Genomic DNA, 14,506 nt, shown 5'->3' with positions numbered 1-14,506 from the left:
CACTAGGAACATTAATAGTTGGGATGTCACATAATTACGCCGGAGTCTGGTAAGGGTGGTGAAACCAGCCATCTGAATCCAGTTAAACTATAAAAACATGACCTTTCATTGTCCTTCTCTCCTGGCTCTGGGGTAGGAAGGTTCTACTTTATAGCCCCATGGGCTAGATATAGGCTTGAGTTATAACATGTAGGCTCCTTCTGGTTATACTTGCAAAAGAAGCCATTTAATTCTTGAGGGTCTGACATCTAGAAATGAGCAAACTAGGAGGCAGACTGTTGATCTGGATTTACTCTGATGGAAAACATTTAAGCGAGGAGTCCAGCTGATAGGCTGTTAACGTTGAAAAAATCCAAGCCTATACTGTCAACGAGTTCCGTCTTCGGATCAGGACACCATCCCTAGACCTGTAAGGGGCACATTCGAAGTTCTCACTACAGTGGAGTTGCAGCTCTATTGGTATTATCTTCTTTGACTTTAATGCCTGTTAATCTTTACCAGCTGTAGTAGCCACTGCTTGGTAAAACTTGGCCCTGAACTCTGCTTCACTGACCTCCAGCTGCCTGACAAATTCATTGTGCTCCTGCTCAGCCCAGCCTTGAAACCACTCATCCCAAAGATGTAGCTGACCCTCAAAGATACGACCACACTAAGCTGGTCCCGCCTTTCCAGCAGTGACTGCAATTTTCCTGGCATTGCCTTCCCTACCAGGTCCTGTAAGGAAAGACCACACTGGGGATCTGACTAACTGGTAAACCAGTGAGGAATACACTTCATCTCCTAGGAAGGGATGTAAGACATTGGGGGAGGGGAAGAGTTAGTAATACTCTCTGGTACTGAGGGTAAGGGAGAAGGGAAGGATAGTGGCTTCCTCTCCTTTCCTCTCACAGGGCAACTGGAGACCGTCACAAAAGTGTTGAAACTCCAACTGTTGCTGCCACTTCCATGTTTTCTGAAAACCCCCTAAATATGTATTATTTTAACAAATATAAAATTCTCATATATAGTGCATATATTTGATCAATCTCCTCCCAATGGACATTTAGTTTGTTTCTTGTTGTTGTGGGTCATTTTGTTTGTTTTCACAATGTAAGCTCTTTTGTGTGATGAATATCATCTCTATGAAATCACTGGGTGAAAGTTGAGCACACTTTTAAGGCTTCTGATATTTAATACCAAATTACTCACAAGTGCAGTGAGTTACCCTCCCTCCCTCAAGGTTAGGGAGAGCACTATGTCTCCATTCTCTGACCTACAACTGGGTATGATCAGTCATCTTACTTCGGCCAGTCTCATGGGTGGAAAAAGGATATTGGCTGCTTCTCTCAATTTTGATTCATTTCAGTTTGATTATTTTCATTAGTGGGAATGGCTATCTTCTCATATCTGTAAAGTGGTCATTCCTATTTCCTCGTCTTTCATGAAAGACTTCCATATTGTTCGCCGTCTTGGGGATGTGGGGCAAGGATGTCCTGCACACCTGTCCACGTACCTATTTCACTATTGTCTTTTAAGATGAACCAAAGGGACTCCACATCCATGAAATCTTTTCCAGCACATCTCAGCCACAAGTAACCTCATCTGCCTTCTCAGGGGTACTTTTGTAAAACTATCCCTGTGGCTTTACCACTTTGCCTTGTTCTGTGGTTATTTATATCACCTTCTTTTTTCTTCTCGCTTTCTTTTCCTGTTCAGGCAAAATGCTGAAGAGAACAGAACTGCCAGAAGAGTACATGCCATTTAAATACATATTTATTGTTTATCTATGGGTAGCAAAGCAGATATATATAATTATAAACATTAACACCTACTGATTCATGTATTAGGCCTAGCTTGGCCATGTGCAATACAAAATAACACTGAATGTCAGCAGTGAAACCCAACAAAGACATTTTTCTTACTCATGGGGAATCCAACATGGACCAGTGGCCTTTCTTCATCTTGTAACTATTTTGTCTGGAACATACTGATTTCAAGGTTGTCTTGGCAGAGAAGGAGAAAGACAGAAGAGGCACACAGACAGTTAAATATCTTGGCTCAGAAATGACAGGCATGCATTCTCTAACAGTCCACTGGCTAGAACTCGTGACTTGGTGCCCACCTATTTGCAAAGAAGACTGGGAAACCAAGGGAAGCATAAGGATATTTAGTGAGCATTACCTATCTCTTCCATAATAGGCTTCAATGTTTCAGGAATTTCATAAGCATGAACTCATATGTACCTGTAATCTAAGTAATTATAATTATCTCAGTCTTCTGGATGACAACAGGAAGTTCAGAGAAGTTAAGCAACTTGCCTAGGATCACTCAGCCAGTAAATGGCAGAGCTGGGATTTAAACCCCATCACTATGATTTTTGAACTCTCCATTCTTAATGAGTAGCTTATGAAAATTCCATTTAGCAAGCAACATGAAGAGAAGCTCCAATTTGAAAAAAAAAAAATGTGGTGGTCTTAGGCCCCACGTGGGTGGGTGATCTCTTCTCCACACAAAGGGGGCACTTAGCTTCTCTGCCCACACGCTGTACCTACTTATAGACTGAGCAGTGAGGTCCAAACCAGACTGTGTCTTTAAAAAAATAAGTCATGATTCTCATTCTATTAGGAAACTGTGTATTCATCTCTTGATAGCAACTAAAGTGAAAATGGCTGAGAGCAATAAAAATCCATTTTGCTATTTAGTACAGTTTGTCAGACTAGAGAAATGGGATTGAATTTCAAAGCCACAGGCAAGCTGGTCGCAATCTGTAGCTACACAGTTGATGGGTTTTTTTCTTCTTTATTTACAACTCTTTTGATAAGCCTTCAGCAAGTTACATAGGTTGTTCTAGTTGTATCTCGTTTGACTGGATTAGAATACTTGATGACAGTTTGGATAAGTTGGAGGCAGATGGTTCTTGACATTTTTCATGGCATCAGTTACAAACCATGCAAGAAACGCTTTCATCCTTTGTTTATCCTTCACTTAGAAGCCACTATAGTAGATCGTTAAACTTTCATTTTTCACAGTGCTGATTAAGGCATACTACAAGGCAGATGTTATTCCGTACCATTTTTAACAATTTACATTTAGCACCAAAGCTGGCTTTGTACTTGTTCCAGTGGGGATCAATTCACTTTTTAAAAAACTTCAAGGTCAGTCTTTGAAATGCTGTGACTCCCTTAACAATCCAATGTTTCATAAACTTCTCTTGGTTACAGAAGCCGAGCTACTTTTCCATGTATGTGTGTTTGCTCGTCAATGCACACACAATGATTCAATAGTTCTCTTCCTCGAGGAACAGCATTATTCAAGAGCCAGTTCGCTAAACAAAGAGAAGAGTCCTCAAGGAAAAAAAAAAAAAAGAATCAGAATATAGCCTATCAGAATATCTTAGTTTTTCTAAAGCAGATCTAGACTCAGAAAAGGTAGACAGTCCTGAAACACAAGGTTTAAGGAGTCAGAAATATTTCTCTTTCCTTTTCCATGATTTAGTAAATTACATGCTATTTAGTTCCACCTAAGACAAATAAGAGGATACAAACCTCTTTAGATACAATGCAATATTGACAAATAGGCTTACTTAGCACAAATTGTGACAAAATTTTATTGTACTTTACAAAGGCACAGGCTTTCACTTTTTCTTTCTTCTAAAATAATTTCAAAGTAGATTCCGTTTGTAGACAAAAGACGATATCTTGCTCAGGAAAAAACTGTGTATGGGAAATCCTGAAGACTGTCTCCATAAAATATGCTCCAATATATTCCCCACTTATTGGAAAAAAAATATTTGAGACAGGATTAAGAGTCATGGGAAGTGGAGTGCTATTTCTCCAAAAAAGGAAACAAAACCACAAACAACATAATGACAAATGCGTAAACAATAGCATCCATGACCTTCATTATACCACTAGCAGAACCGATGCACAAACAAACAACTTTAAGGGTTAAATTGGGCCTTGACTTTACACTAAAATAATAGGAAACCTATACCCTTTCCCTCCTCTTACCTGCACGGGCAAGAGGCCAGAAGGACGTGCAAGTAATTCGATTTGTAGAAGTAGTACTTTGAGAACTTTCCATCAGTCTTTGAGTAACACAAAGTAACTATTTTGGAACAACCTATTCGCTAATGTGCCCCTTAAATGGAGAATCTGGAGGTTGTAATAAACAAAGGAGGACTGATGAAGATTTGCATATTAGTAGGCAAGGGAATCTGCACAGAGAAGTGTTTCTCTTTCTTACTGTGTGTGTGTAAGTGTGTGTGCCTGTTTAGAAAGGGAGAGAGAGAGAAAGAGAGGAGGAGGCAAAGGAGAGAGAGAATCTCAAGCAGACTCCATGCCAGCTCAGAGCCCCAATGTGGGCTCAATCTCATAACCCTGAGACCATGACCTGAGCCAAAATGAAGAGATGGGCACTTAACCAACTGAACCACATGTCCACATTCTCTCTCTTTTTTTCCCTCAGATAAATAAATACAACCTTAAAAAAAAAAGAAAACAAAAAGATAATTTTGTTATACTCACAGATTCCAAGATGAAGGGGACCCAGTGCTAGGAATAGTGGAGAGCAAGTAGGGAAGCACCAGGTCAGTCAGGAGGCAGAAAGGGGAAACTGTGGACAGGAGCCTTTATTGTGGTTTCTGAGGGAAGAAATGGGTGAGGCTGATTAAGGAGGCTTAGGATTAGCTAGTTAGCATCATTTCTGGGGTACAGGGGCTGCTAGTTGTGCTGGCACCTGCCCCGAGCTGATTAGGGGCAGTATGAAAGCCCCATAAAGGAGGTGATTGGGGCTGGGGGCTCTGGGTGGGTTGACCTGAACTGGCAAAGTGCACTCCCAGGAGAGCTGATAACTATTTCCAGGAAATTACTAGCCACAGATAGTTGGGTGGGTAGTCCTTCCAGGGTCCTCAAGATGTTAAAGCATCAAAATACAGAAAATAGGGTGCCTGGGTGGCTCAGTGGGTTAAGCCGCTGCCTTCGGCTCAGGTCATGATCTCAGGGTCCTGGGATCGAGTCCCACATCGGGTTCTCTGCTCAGCAAGAAGCCTGCTTCCCTCTCTCTCTCTCTCTCTGCCTGCCTCTCCGTCTACTTGTGATCTCTCTGTCAAATAAATAAATAAAATCTTTAAAAAAAAATACAGAAAATAAGACATGTGGTTCATACAGGAGGGCAGGTTTTCCTGACCCCTTTGCTAAGTGAGGCCAAGGACACTGAGACGAGGGCCTCCAAGTTCTAGGTGGTGATCAGTGATGACAGAGGGGTGGCGTGGGCTGAGCCAGCAGCAGGAGGCAGAGCACATGACACCTGATAGGAAAGGCCAAGAGGATAACTCAGGAGTCTCTTAGTTATCTCTTGCTGGATACAAATTACTCTGTGACTTAGCGTCTTAAAACAAACATTTACTCATAGTTTCTGAGGCTCAAGAACCCAGGCATAACTTGGTTGGATATCTCTGACTCAGAGCCTCTCATGAGGCTGCGACCAGGTATTACAGGCAAGCGTTGCTGTGGTCTCTAGGCTGGACTGGGGCTGGGTCTGCTGCCAGTCTCACTCAGTGGCTTCTGGCAGGGCCCAGCTCTTTGCTGTTTGTTGCTGGAGACATCAATTTCTTGCTCCTTGGATGGCTCCATATAGCTACTCACAATGTGGCAGCTTGCATCCCAGAACCAGGGCTCCAAGAGAGAACAACGGACAGTGGGAGAGCATGAAGATGTTGAGCAAGATGGAAGCCAGAGTCTTCTATAATCTAATCTTGCAAGGGACATCCAATCACTTCTGCTGGATTCTAGGAGTTGGAAACGAGTCGCTAGATCCAGTTCACATTCAAGGGCAGATTACACACCAGTTGTGTACACCAGGAAGTGAGGAATCACTGGGAGATCAATCTATAGGTCGCCTACCACAGGGGTGAACAGAAATTTTAAAAACAAGAAACCCAAACCCCAAGCAAACAAATACAACATCTCTTCTTCCTAATCACATAATGGAAGAAAGTAGTCCTCATGTTCTGTGTGGATTATGACTGTTCCCATATTCATATTACAGTTGCATCTGGGGAGAAGTAGACTAATCCCTTTAGATAGTGTCGAGCAGGGCTAAAGGCCAGCTTCCAGGCTCTATCACGTGGTCGTTTTCAACACAGTAAATGGGAGTTCATAGTCTGACAATTCATAATGTTCTTTGCAAAGGGCTAATTAGCATCTAACAAGATGTACAAAGTCAGTAACAATCTTAAAGACAAAAATAAGAACAAAGAGTGTCGATGGTATGGTGTTTTAGCCTTTTGGCTTGGAAAAGATGAATTGGATTGCTATCACCCAGTGTTTGGGAGCATATGGAGAAAAGACACTCCCATACCCTGGTGAAGGGAGGACAATGGGTATGAAATTTTGGCAGGCAATTTGGCAATACCCATCAAAAGTTAAACGTGTGCAGACCCGTTAATCCAGCAATTCCACTTCTGGAAATTCAACTCAAGGAAATCATCAGTTAGGCACACAGAGGAGTATTTGAACAATTATTGATATGTTGTTATTGAAAATAGATTGACAGGTAAAAAAAATCAGTGTCTACCAATGGTGGATAGGTCAGATAAATTATAGATTAGATAAAATATAAGCATTCCTTACAACTGACAACTTATATTTTTATTTATTGACAAGGAACAACCTCTGTAAAATATTGCTGAAAGAAACCGGCAGAAATAGGAGAAAGAAGACACAGTGATTCCATGCATAATTGGAAAGTTTTATTTTAAAATGCTAATTTTGAACTATAGAATGCTTATGAAAGAAACTGAGGAAGACACAAAGAGGTTTGGAAAAACATTCCATGCTCATGGATCGGAAGAATAAAATGTCAACTTTGAAAAACAAAAACAAAAACAGAACTAAAAAAAAGAGTAAATGAAACAAGATGGAATTGGGAGGGAGGCAAACCATAAGTGACTCTTAATCTCACAAAACAAACTGAGGATTGATGGGGGGGGGGGGGGTTGGGAGGGGGGTGGGATTATGGACACTGGGGAGGGTATGTGCTATGGTGAGTGCTGTGAAGTGTGTAAACCTGGTGATTCACAGACCTGTACCCCTGGGGATAAAAATATATTATATGTTTATAAAAAATAAAATTAATTAAAAAAAAACCAAAAAAATGCTAATTTTGTGTTCTGATAGGATTTCTGGTGATTGGAACTTTTTCTTTTTGTATTTTCTTACATTTTCTACAATAAATATGCATACGTTTTTAAACAAGAACTAAATAATAGAAGCCAATTACCTTCCATGGCTTCTCCTTTAAGAATATGGCCCCTAAACCGAGAATAGCAGCTGATTTTATTTTTTGGCTTATAAAGGGGAGGTCAACACGGTCAACATCCATTCCCAGTTTATTAAGCATCACAGAGACAACGTTTGTAAAGAACAAAGGGCTTGGAGGGTCAACAGGGTGAATTTTGTGTTGGCCAATTGTGAAGGTCTAAGGATACACATGTAGCTTAACTACCATTGAAAAGCTTTTCCCACTCAAAACACATGTGTGAGTCACTTGGAAGAGCACCTTTCCAATCAATAAGCTTTTGCTTAAATATTGTAATAATTGTCTTGAAAAACAGTTCATTAAACCTTGTGCACTTGATTTTTCAGGCCTCGTGTATCTGGATCTTTCCTATCCCAGACTCAGCTACAAAATGGGCTTCTTCTTTCACTCGGAACCCATGCCAAGAAGACATCTGTGCCCTCAACCCTTCCAATATATTCCATCTGCTTATTTCCCTAAGTCCAGAGCAATATGGAATTTACAATGCTGGCTTTTGTATATACCCTGAAGTCATGTTGCTTTTCTAAATGTGGCTTTTCTAGAATTACAATTTTTATAAGGAAATCCCAGCACGTGAATGTTCCCATTTGGACAATAATAATTGGAAATCAGGTTGGACTCTTGCTTTAACTAGCACCAACATCAAAATTTACCTCCTCTACAAAGGTCTGTGAAAGGAGCTTGTCATCAGAAGGTACTCCAGTCAAGCAATGTCCTGCTGCTAAGTTAAGCCAGCATCATCTTCTACCTAAATAGAATAGAATGGTGTCTCTGGAATGAAGGAGACATTTGTTTGACGTTCAGTTTACCGTGCAGAGAAGACATAGGTCTGGCTGTCCTTTTGACAAATCAACCCTAAGGAACAAATCTTAGAAACAATAAATATATCATATGTGTTCCATAATGGAACAGAAAGACATGGCCCTGCTCACTGATCTCCTGTCTGCTTTGTAAATAGGGGGGAGGAACCCTCTTATTTATAGGAAAGGAGGAATTTAACTTATTTTCATGATTAGATAACATTCTCTCATAATTTTTCAAGTTATCATGAGACAATTTGATGTGGATTAATGTATGTCTGGGTTTTATCACCTAGATGAAAAGCGTATCAGCACCGAGATGGGTATGGGAGACATCCTGTGATTTAATTATACTAAACAATCTTGCGCTTTAGTACACAAAAGATAACAGCTAACATACTGCTAAACATTTACTGATATACAAGTCAAGACAAAGATAAAAGATTTCATTCCAAAGGAAAAATACTCTTAAGGAAAAACGGCTGTCATGGGGTTTTGAAACAAGTGAAACAAAACTTAATAGTGGAGATGTGGGGCGCTCATGTAGGGATGTGATTGGGGGCATGGTACTTGTTTCAATATTCCATTCTCTTCTTTCTTTCTACTCACATCTAGGTTCCTGCTTTTCTTTCCCTTGTGGGATTTGTATAAAACCTACATTCATACCCCACACTAATCCTATTCTCTACCTTTGGGATGGGCCCTATTTTTATCATTTGGTACACCTTCAGAGAATCTTCTCTCCCTAAAAGTGTTTCTCACTGCAATGAAAACTCACAATGGCCAAAGTCCATTTGGGTGCATTAGTCCATTCTCTTTTACCATATTCAGTACCCCCCGGGTTGGACAAGCTAACACAGAACCCCTTCAAATCACTCCAAGATTCATTGAAGTTGAATGAGATGACAGACAGAAAAGGAGGTGCCAACAGCTTCTAGCCTGTCCTTGATTCTCCCTACACATAGCTCTTCTTCCTGACCAAGTTCTGACTGAATAATGGTGACCCTGGTTCACCACTAGACACAGAAACAACAGCTTTCCAGAAAGTTTTTGTTTTGTTTCATTTTGTTTGTTTTACCAGATCCCTTTTGTGACCCTGCTCTGGCAGCTGGGACATGCCTAGCTTCCCAGGTCTCCCTAGAAGTTATGACTTGTGCCCCTCTGCCCACGTCTCAGGAGAGTTGCTGGTGACTCTTCTCTGATCCTATAACAACATTTTTCTGGACCTTAGTTCTCCAGCTCCTTCCACATTTTGTAAGATCTAATCCCCCAGTCAATTCTGCGGTCCATAATACTCACAGATATTCTGCTCCTTAGTTGAACCCCATTGGGGGCAGCCATTACCTGGTTCTGATCACAACTAACCCAACAAGAAGACCAACAGGTCATTCTCAGAGCTGCTGAGGCCACAGGAAATGATAAGCCTGGAGGAATCATGATCCTGGGGTGATATGAAAGCTGCCACAGCAGCAGCTATGGTTAGTTGGCTAATGCATAGCCCCTAACCTCCTTCCCTTTTGCCTACATTGCCTTCCCAGTTCACCTTGCAGCAAGGGGTGGCCATTTCATCCAGTCTGGCCAATGAAAGATATCAAAAGTCTGCAGGGGGACTTTAGGGAACATTATTTTACATCCTGAGAAAAGGAAAGGAAAGGAAAAGAGAGTTAGAGATTCCACTCCTCTCTCTTTCTTCCTGCCTTGAATTCATTCATGATGGCTGGGGCTATGGCAACCATCTTAGGGCAACAGCATAGAAAGCATGAAGAAAAATGCCAGTAATGCAAAGAATAATTAAGCAGAGAGGTAGAGCTTGGGTCCTTCATGAGATCAGTGAGCTACTAGACTTAGCCTAAGGCTGCATATCATTGAGCTTCCTATTAAATTAAATAATGCATGTCTTTATGTTAAAGCCAATGTTATCTGAGTTTTCTGTCACATCCTTGTTGCCAAGTTCATTTCTTATCTATGCAGGTATCATTGGGCTTTTAATTAATGAGAAAAGAAAAATAGGACAAAAAAAAATTTATTGAGCACCACTAGGTGTTAGACATATATCGGGCATTTTCACACACATTCTCCTATTTAATCCTCACAATTGCTTGGTGGGGTAGGTACAAGCTATGTTTTATAGAGGAGGGAATTGAGACACAGAAATTAAAAACCAGCCCAAGATCAACTAATTGGTGGAACCGTAACTTGCATCTTCTGCTTCACAGACCAATTTAGTCTTATTAGGCCATGAGTAGATAAGACATGTTCTTTACTCTTTTAGGAAGCACACTTAGGATTACTGGAGAAATGTTAGAAATGTAGATTTTGTCTCCTTGAAGGTATAGGATTAAACTGGTGCAAAGAAGTCATGTCTAATTATCGGAGGTAACTAAAAAATCAACTGGTCTTTCATACAAGGTTCCAAGTTTCTTCATCAAGGGAAACATTCCCATGTAAGCAAGACAGATGGTCATGAAGGGCCCTTATAAACAAATTCCAGCCTTGGGTAGGGGAGTGATATGAATAATTTCTAAGATCCTATGACTTTCCAGAGTTGTCAAGGTATTTTCCAATTCATTCTGACTGCCATATGTTTCTGAATTGGAGTTGTTCTTTCTAGTCCCTCACCTTGAAGATGCTATCCTTGAGAGAATGGGAAAGCAAAAACATTTTCTGTTTTCTGGCTTAGAAGAAAAAGAAATGAAAAAACCTTTCCATGCATCAAGGTCATTCCTTAGGGAAAAACCAAAATGACTGACAACTCATTAAGTTGGTAAAGTAGCACCAACTCAATTTAGAGACACAGAGAGGTGATAAGAGGCTGGATATATTCTATAATTCATATATTACATTAAAGAAAATAACTTTTTCCCAAAGTGTATTTTCTCTTTTCTCAAAACAAACAAAGAAACACACACAAACCATAGACCCACGGGACGACAAAAGGAAGAAAGCACTTCCTATTAACAGGACTTTAAATGATTGTAAATGAAGATTGGGTAAAGGATCAAATTAGATTTGTAGATAATGATGATCTCTCTTTCCCGGCTCAGAATAAAGATCTGGCAGAGAAGCAACGTGTAAAAATAAAACCATTTTAATATTCAGTCCTAAAGATCATTTTGAAAATAATCTGTGTCTTTAGAGACTCTCCAATGAGGTATCAGTGAAATTTAAGATGTCCCTGAGATAATACGAAGGGATTCTTTCTTCATTCTTTGGAATACAGAGAAGCATGGTTCAGTGTGTTGAGTTCCTAATACATGAGAGGCAACTGAAAACTGTTCCCCCCTCCAAAAAGCTTGAAAATAATATACATATATACATGATAAATACAATGAACAATGGGATAAACAAATATAGAAGGATTTCAGAAGCAAAATAGATCATATATATTGTTCCCTTGTGGAAACATCCCTGCTCTTCCCCTCTATCATCCTTCAACATGTCTCTCATTTTTCCTATTTTTTTTAAAGATTTTATCTTTAAGTAATATCTATACCCAACATGGAGCTTGAACTCATAATCCCAATATCAACAGTCCCACGCTTCACTGACTGAACCAGCCAGGAACCTCCCAGTTTTTTCCATGTTTCTGCCTTGGGATAAACACCATCTCTGTTTAATTAGGTATCGTTTCCCTATTCTCCATCAAGACACCACGTTGATTTTCTAGTTAGGATTCGTTACAATTTTAAATTTTATATTTATTTGTTTGCTCGATTATATATTTTCTGTTGTCTTCCCTTTATAATATTATCTTCAAGAGAGCAAGAATGATATCTATGTTACGCGAATTTTCATACAATGCTTGGCATTCAGTAGGCATTCACTAAATGTTGGATAGATGGACAGATAAGATGGATGAAGAACAAATGGGAAAAAACTGTACACAGATGACTTAATCAAGTCTTAAAGGACACCCCAATTTTGGCAGTTGAAGACATGAAGGTCTGGGGAAGGATGCATTCTAGGTATAATGGATGACAAGGGGGAAAATGGTATACGTGAGGAAAGTAGGCCAGTGGTATTTGAGAAACAATGATTCCACATGATGTGATTAGATTTCCCTCTCCAATTCACTACCATTGTGGTCATTTGGAATGGGCAGGAAACAGAGTAGGAACAGAATAAGAAATACCAGTTCATTTATCTTCGATTAATTATATCATTTAGACAATTATTTGTCACTTAAAATTTCCTGCAATTTTTAAAAAACTACACAAATAATGCGTGGATAGATTTCAATAGCAAAAAAAAAGATGCCTTCCCTTTCCAGGGTTAAACCCTTAACCATCAGGAGAGGATACACTCCCAAATGTCTCTCCTGCATTTAACACACTCACATCTGCACACGTGTGTTCACACACATGTGCCTGTACATGTACATCCATGCCTGTGCACACATCCATTCACAAATACACACAGATATTCATACATATACAAATAAAAATTAGTGACGAATCTGTCATAGGCGGGAATAAGTCCAGTGTACCTGGCTGAGAGGAAGGAGGCTCTCATTCTATTAAACATGGGAACACATCACGGAATTTGGGCTTTATCTTTCCCCACTCAGAAAGCAGGGCTTCCCTCCTCAACCTCAGAGACCCTCGACTTTCCAAGACACAGGTGGAAAATGTAATTTAAGAGCACCGCACTTGGCAGGAAACGCTGTAGAACTGGATTCTGCACATCTGCACACATTTGTAAACATCTGTACACTTTCCCTTCAAGTCCTATAAAAAAGCTCTCTGATTCGTATTAGTTTTAAGAACTGACTCTTCTGGCGCCCCCAAGTCCTGACCTTGCCTAATGCACTTGCCTCAGTCTGAAAGTCTATGGACTGTGACCATCCAGGCAAAAGAATTTCCCAAACTCCTCTGAGTCCTCCCCACGTTTCTCTACCCACCGGAACCTCTTCCTCCTCCAGGGCTTGGTACCAACCAGGCAATTGCTGGTAGTGGAGGACAAATGAGAGGGGTCCCTGGGTAAGGGTCCCAAATGACAGAAGAGATTCCGGTGAGTTCTCTAAACACCATGCACACTCCACTCGGTGACCTTCCAGCTGCCCAGAACAGACACAATTTCGGGCCTCAGACACAAACCCAAGCTCTTCCAATAAAACAAATATTTCACAGTTCATTTAATCTAAGATATTGAAAAGACCTGCAGACTCTGGGTTGCCCTCTCCCCAGGGATGTCGCTGTGTTTGAGTAAATACAGATGCTGCCCCCTTCCCAGCTCAGCAGCTGCTCTGCCAGCACCCCTAGCCTTCCTGCTCCTCTGTTTATTTTCTGGAATCGTCATTGGAGTCAATCCAAAGGAGGCTCAGGTGGGGCTATCTACCTGGGGGTTCCTCATCATGGACGGAAGTATGGCTGAAGAATATAACTAGGTATGTCCAAGAAAACTTTATGAACTTTATTGGTCTTTACTGGTCACTCATGATTTACCAAGTGCCTATCCTATGCCCGGCACTGTTCCAGGTGCTGTGGGCACAGCAGTAAAAAAGAAAGATGAAATATGATCTCCCTGATATGAGGGAGAGGAGATGCAACATGGGGGGTTAAGGGGGTAGGAGAAGAGTAAATGAAACAAGATGGGATTGGGAGGGAGACAAACCATAAGTGACTCTTAATCTCACAAAACAAACTGAGGGTTGATGGGGGGAGGGGGGTTGGGAGAGGGGGGTGGGGTTATGGATATTGGGGAGGGTATGTGCTATGGTGAGTGCTGTGAAGTGTGTAAACCTGGCGATTCACAGACCTGTACCCCTGGGGATAAAAATATATGTTTATAAAAAAAAATAATATTAATAATGCTAATGAACAGAAAAAAAAAAAAGAAAGATGAAAATCCCTGGTTTTATGGAGCTGATGTAATAGCAGACAAGAAACAGTAAATGCATAAGACACAGTATGCCATATGGTAATGAGTTCTGTGAATAAAATGACTGGAGAGTCCTGGGAGCTGGTCAGTGGGGGGAGGGGAGAGGGTAATGCAGAGAGGACAATTTTCAATAAAGTGGACAGGGAAAGAGTCCTTAAGAAAGTGATATTGCAACAAAGACCAGAAGGAGGTGAGGGAGGGAGCCATCTAGATTTCTGGGGTAGGACTTTTCCAGGCAGTGGTAACAAGTTCGAAGACCTTGCTTGGGGACACACCAGCGTACCCAGAGTGTCAGGAGCGCAGGAAGAATGTACAGGGATGAACTTGCAAAGCAATAATAGGGAATTAGATCCAGTAGGGATGTTTCCCCCAATCTTAAGGACTTGGGTTTTGAATTCACCAGCTCTAAATCAATTTCAAAAGATGAGTTACAAAGCCAATTTCAGCTCTGGAGGGAACATTTAGGGAAAGTATTCCTCTGCACCTCACCCCATCCTTCTCCTGGGGACTGTCATCTATCATCGTGG

The 14,506-nt window shown here is 40.8% G+C and overlaps 1 pseudogene; it reads right to left on the bottom strand.

The window, feature by feature from the left end:
• Window positions 1–487: 487 nt before the first annotated feature.
• LOC125088535 (uncharacterized protein C14orf119 homolog) lies at window positions 488–14,501 on the bottom strand (annotated as a pseudogene).
• Between the last annotated feature and the right edge of the window lie 5 nt (window positions 14,502–14,506).

Source organism: Lutra lutra, chromosome 17, assembly GCF_902655055.1.
Source record: "Lutra lutra chromosome 17, mLutLut1.2, whole genome shotgun sequence".
Lineage (NCBI taxonomy): Eukaryota > Metazoa > Chordata > Mammalia > Carnivora > Mustelidae > Lutra > Lutra lutra.
Note: the sequence above shows the minus strand (reverse complement) of the source record. Positions and strands in the feature narration are given on the sequence as shown.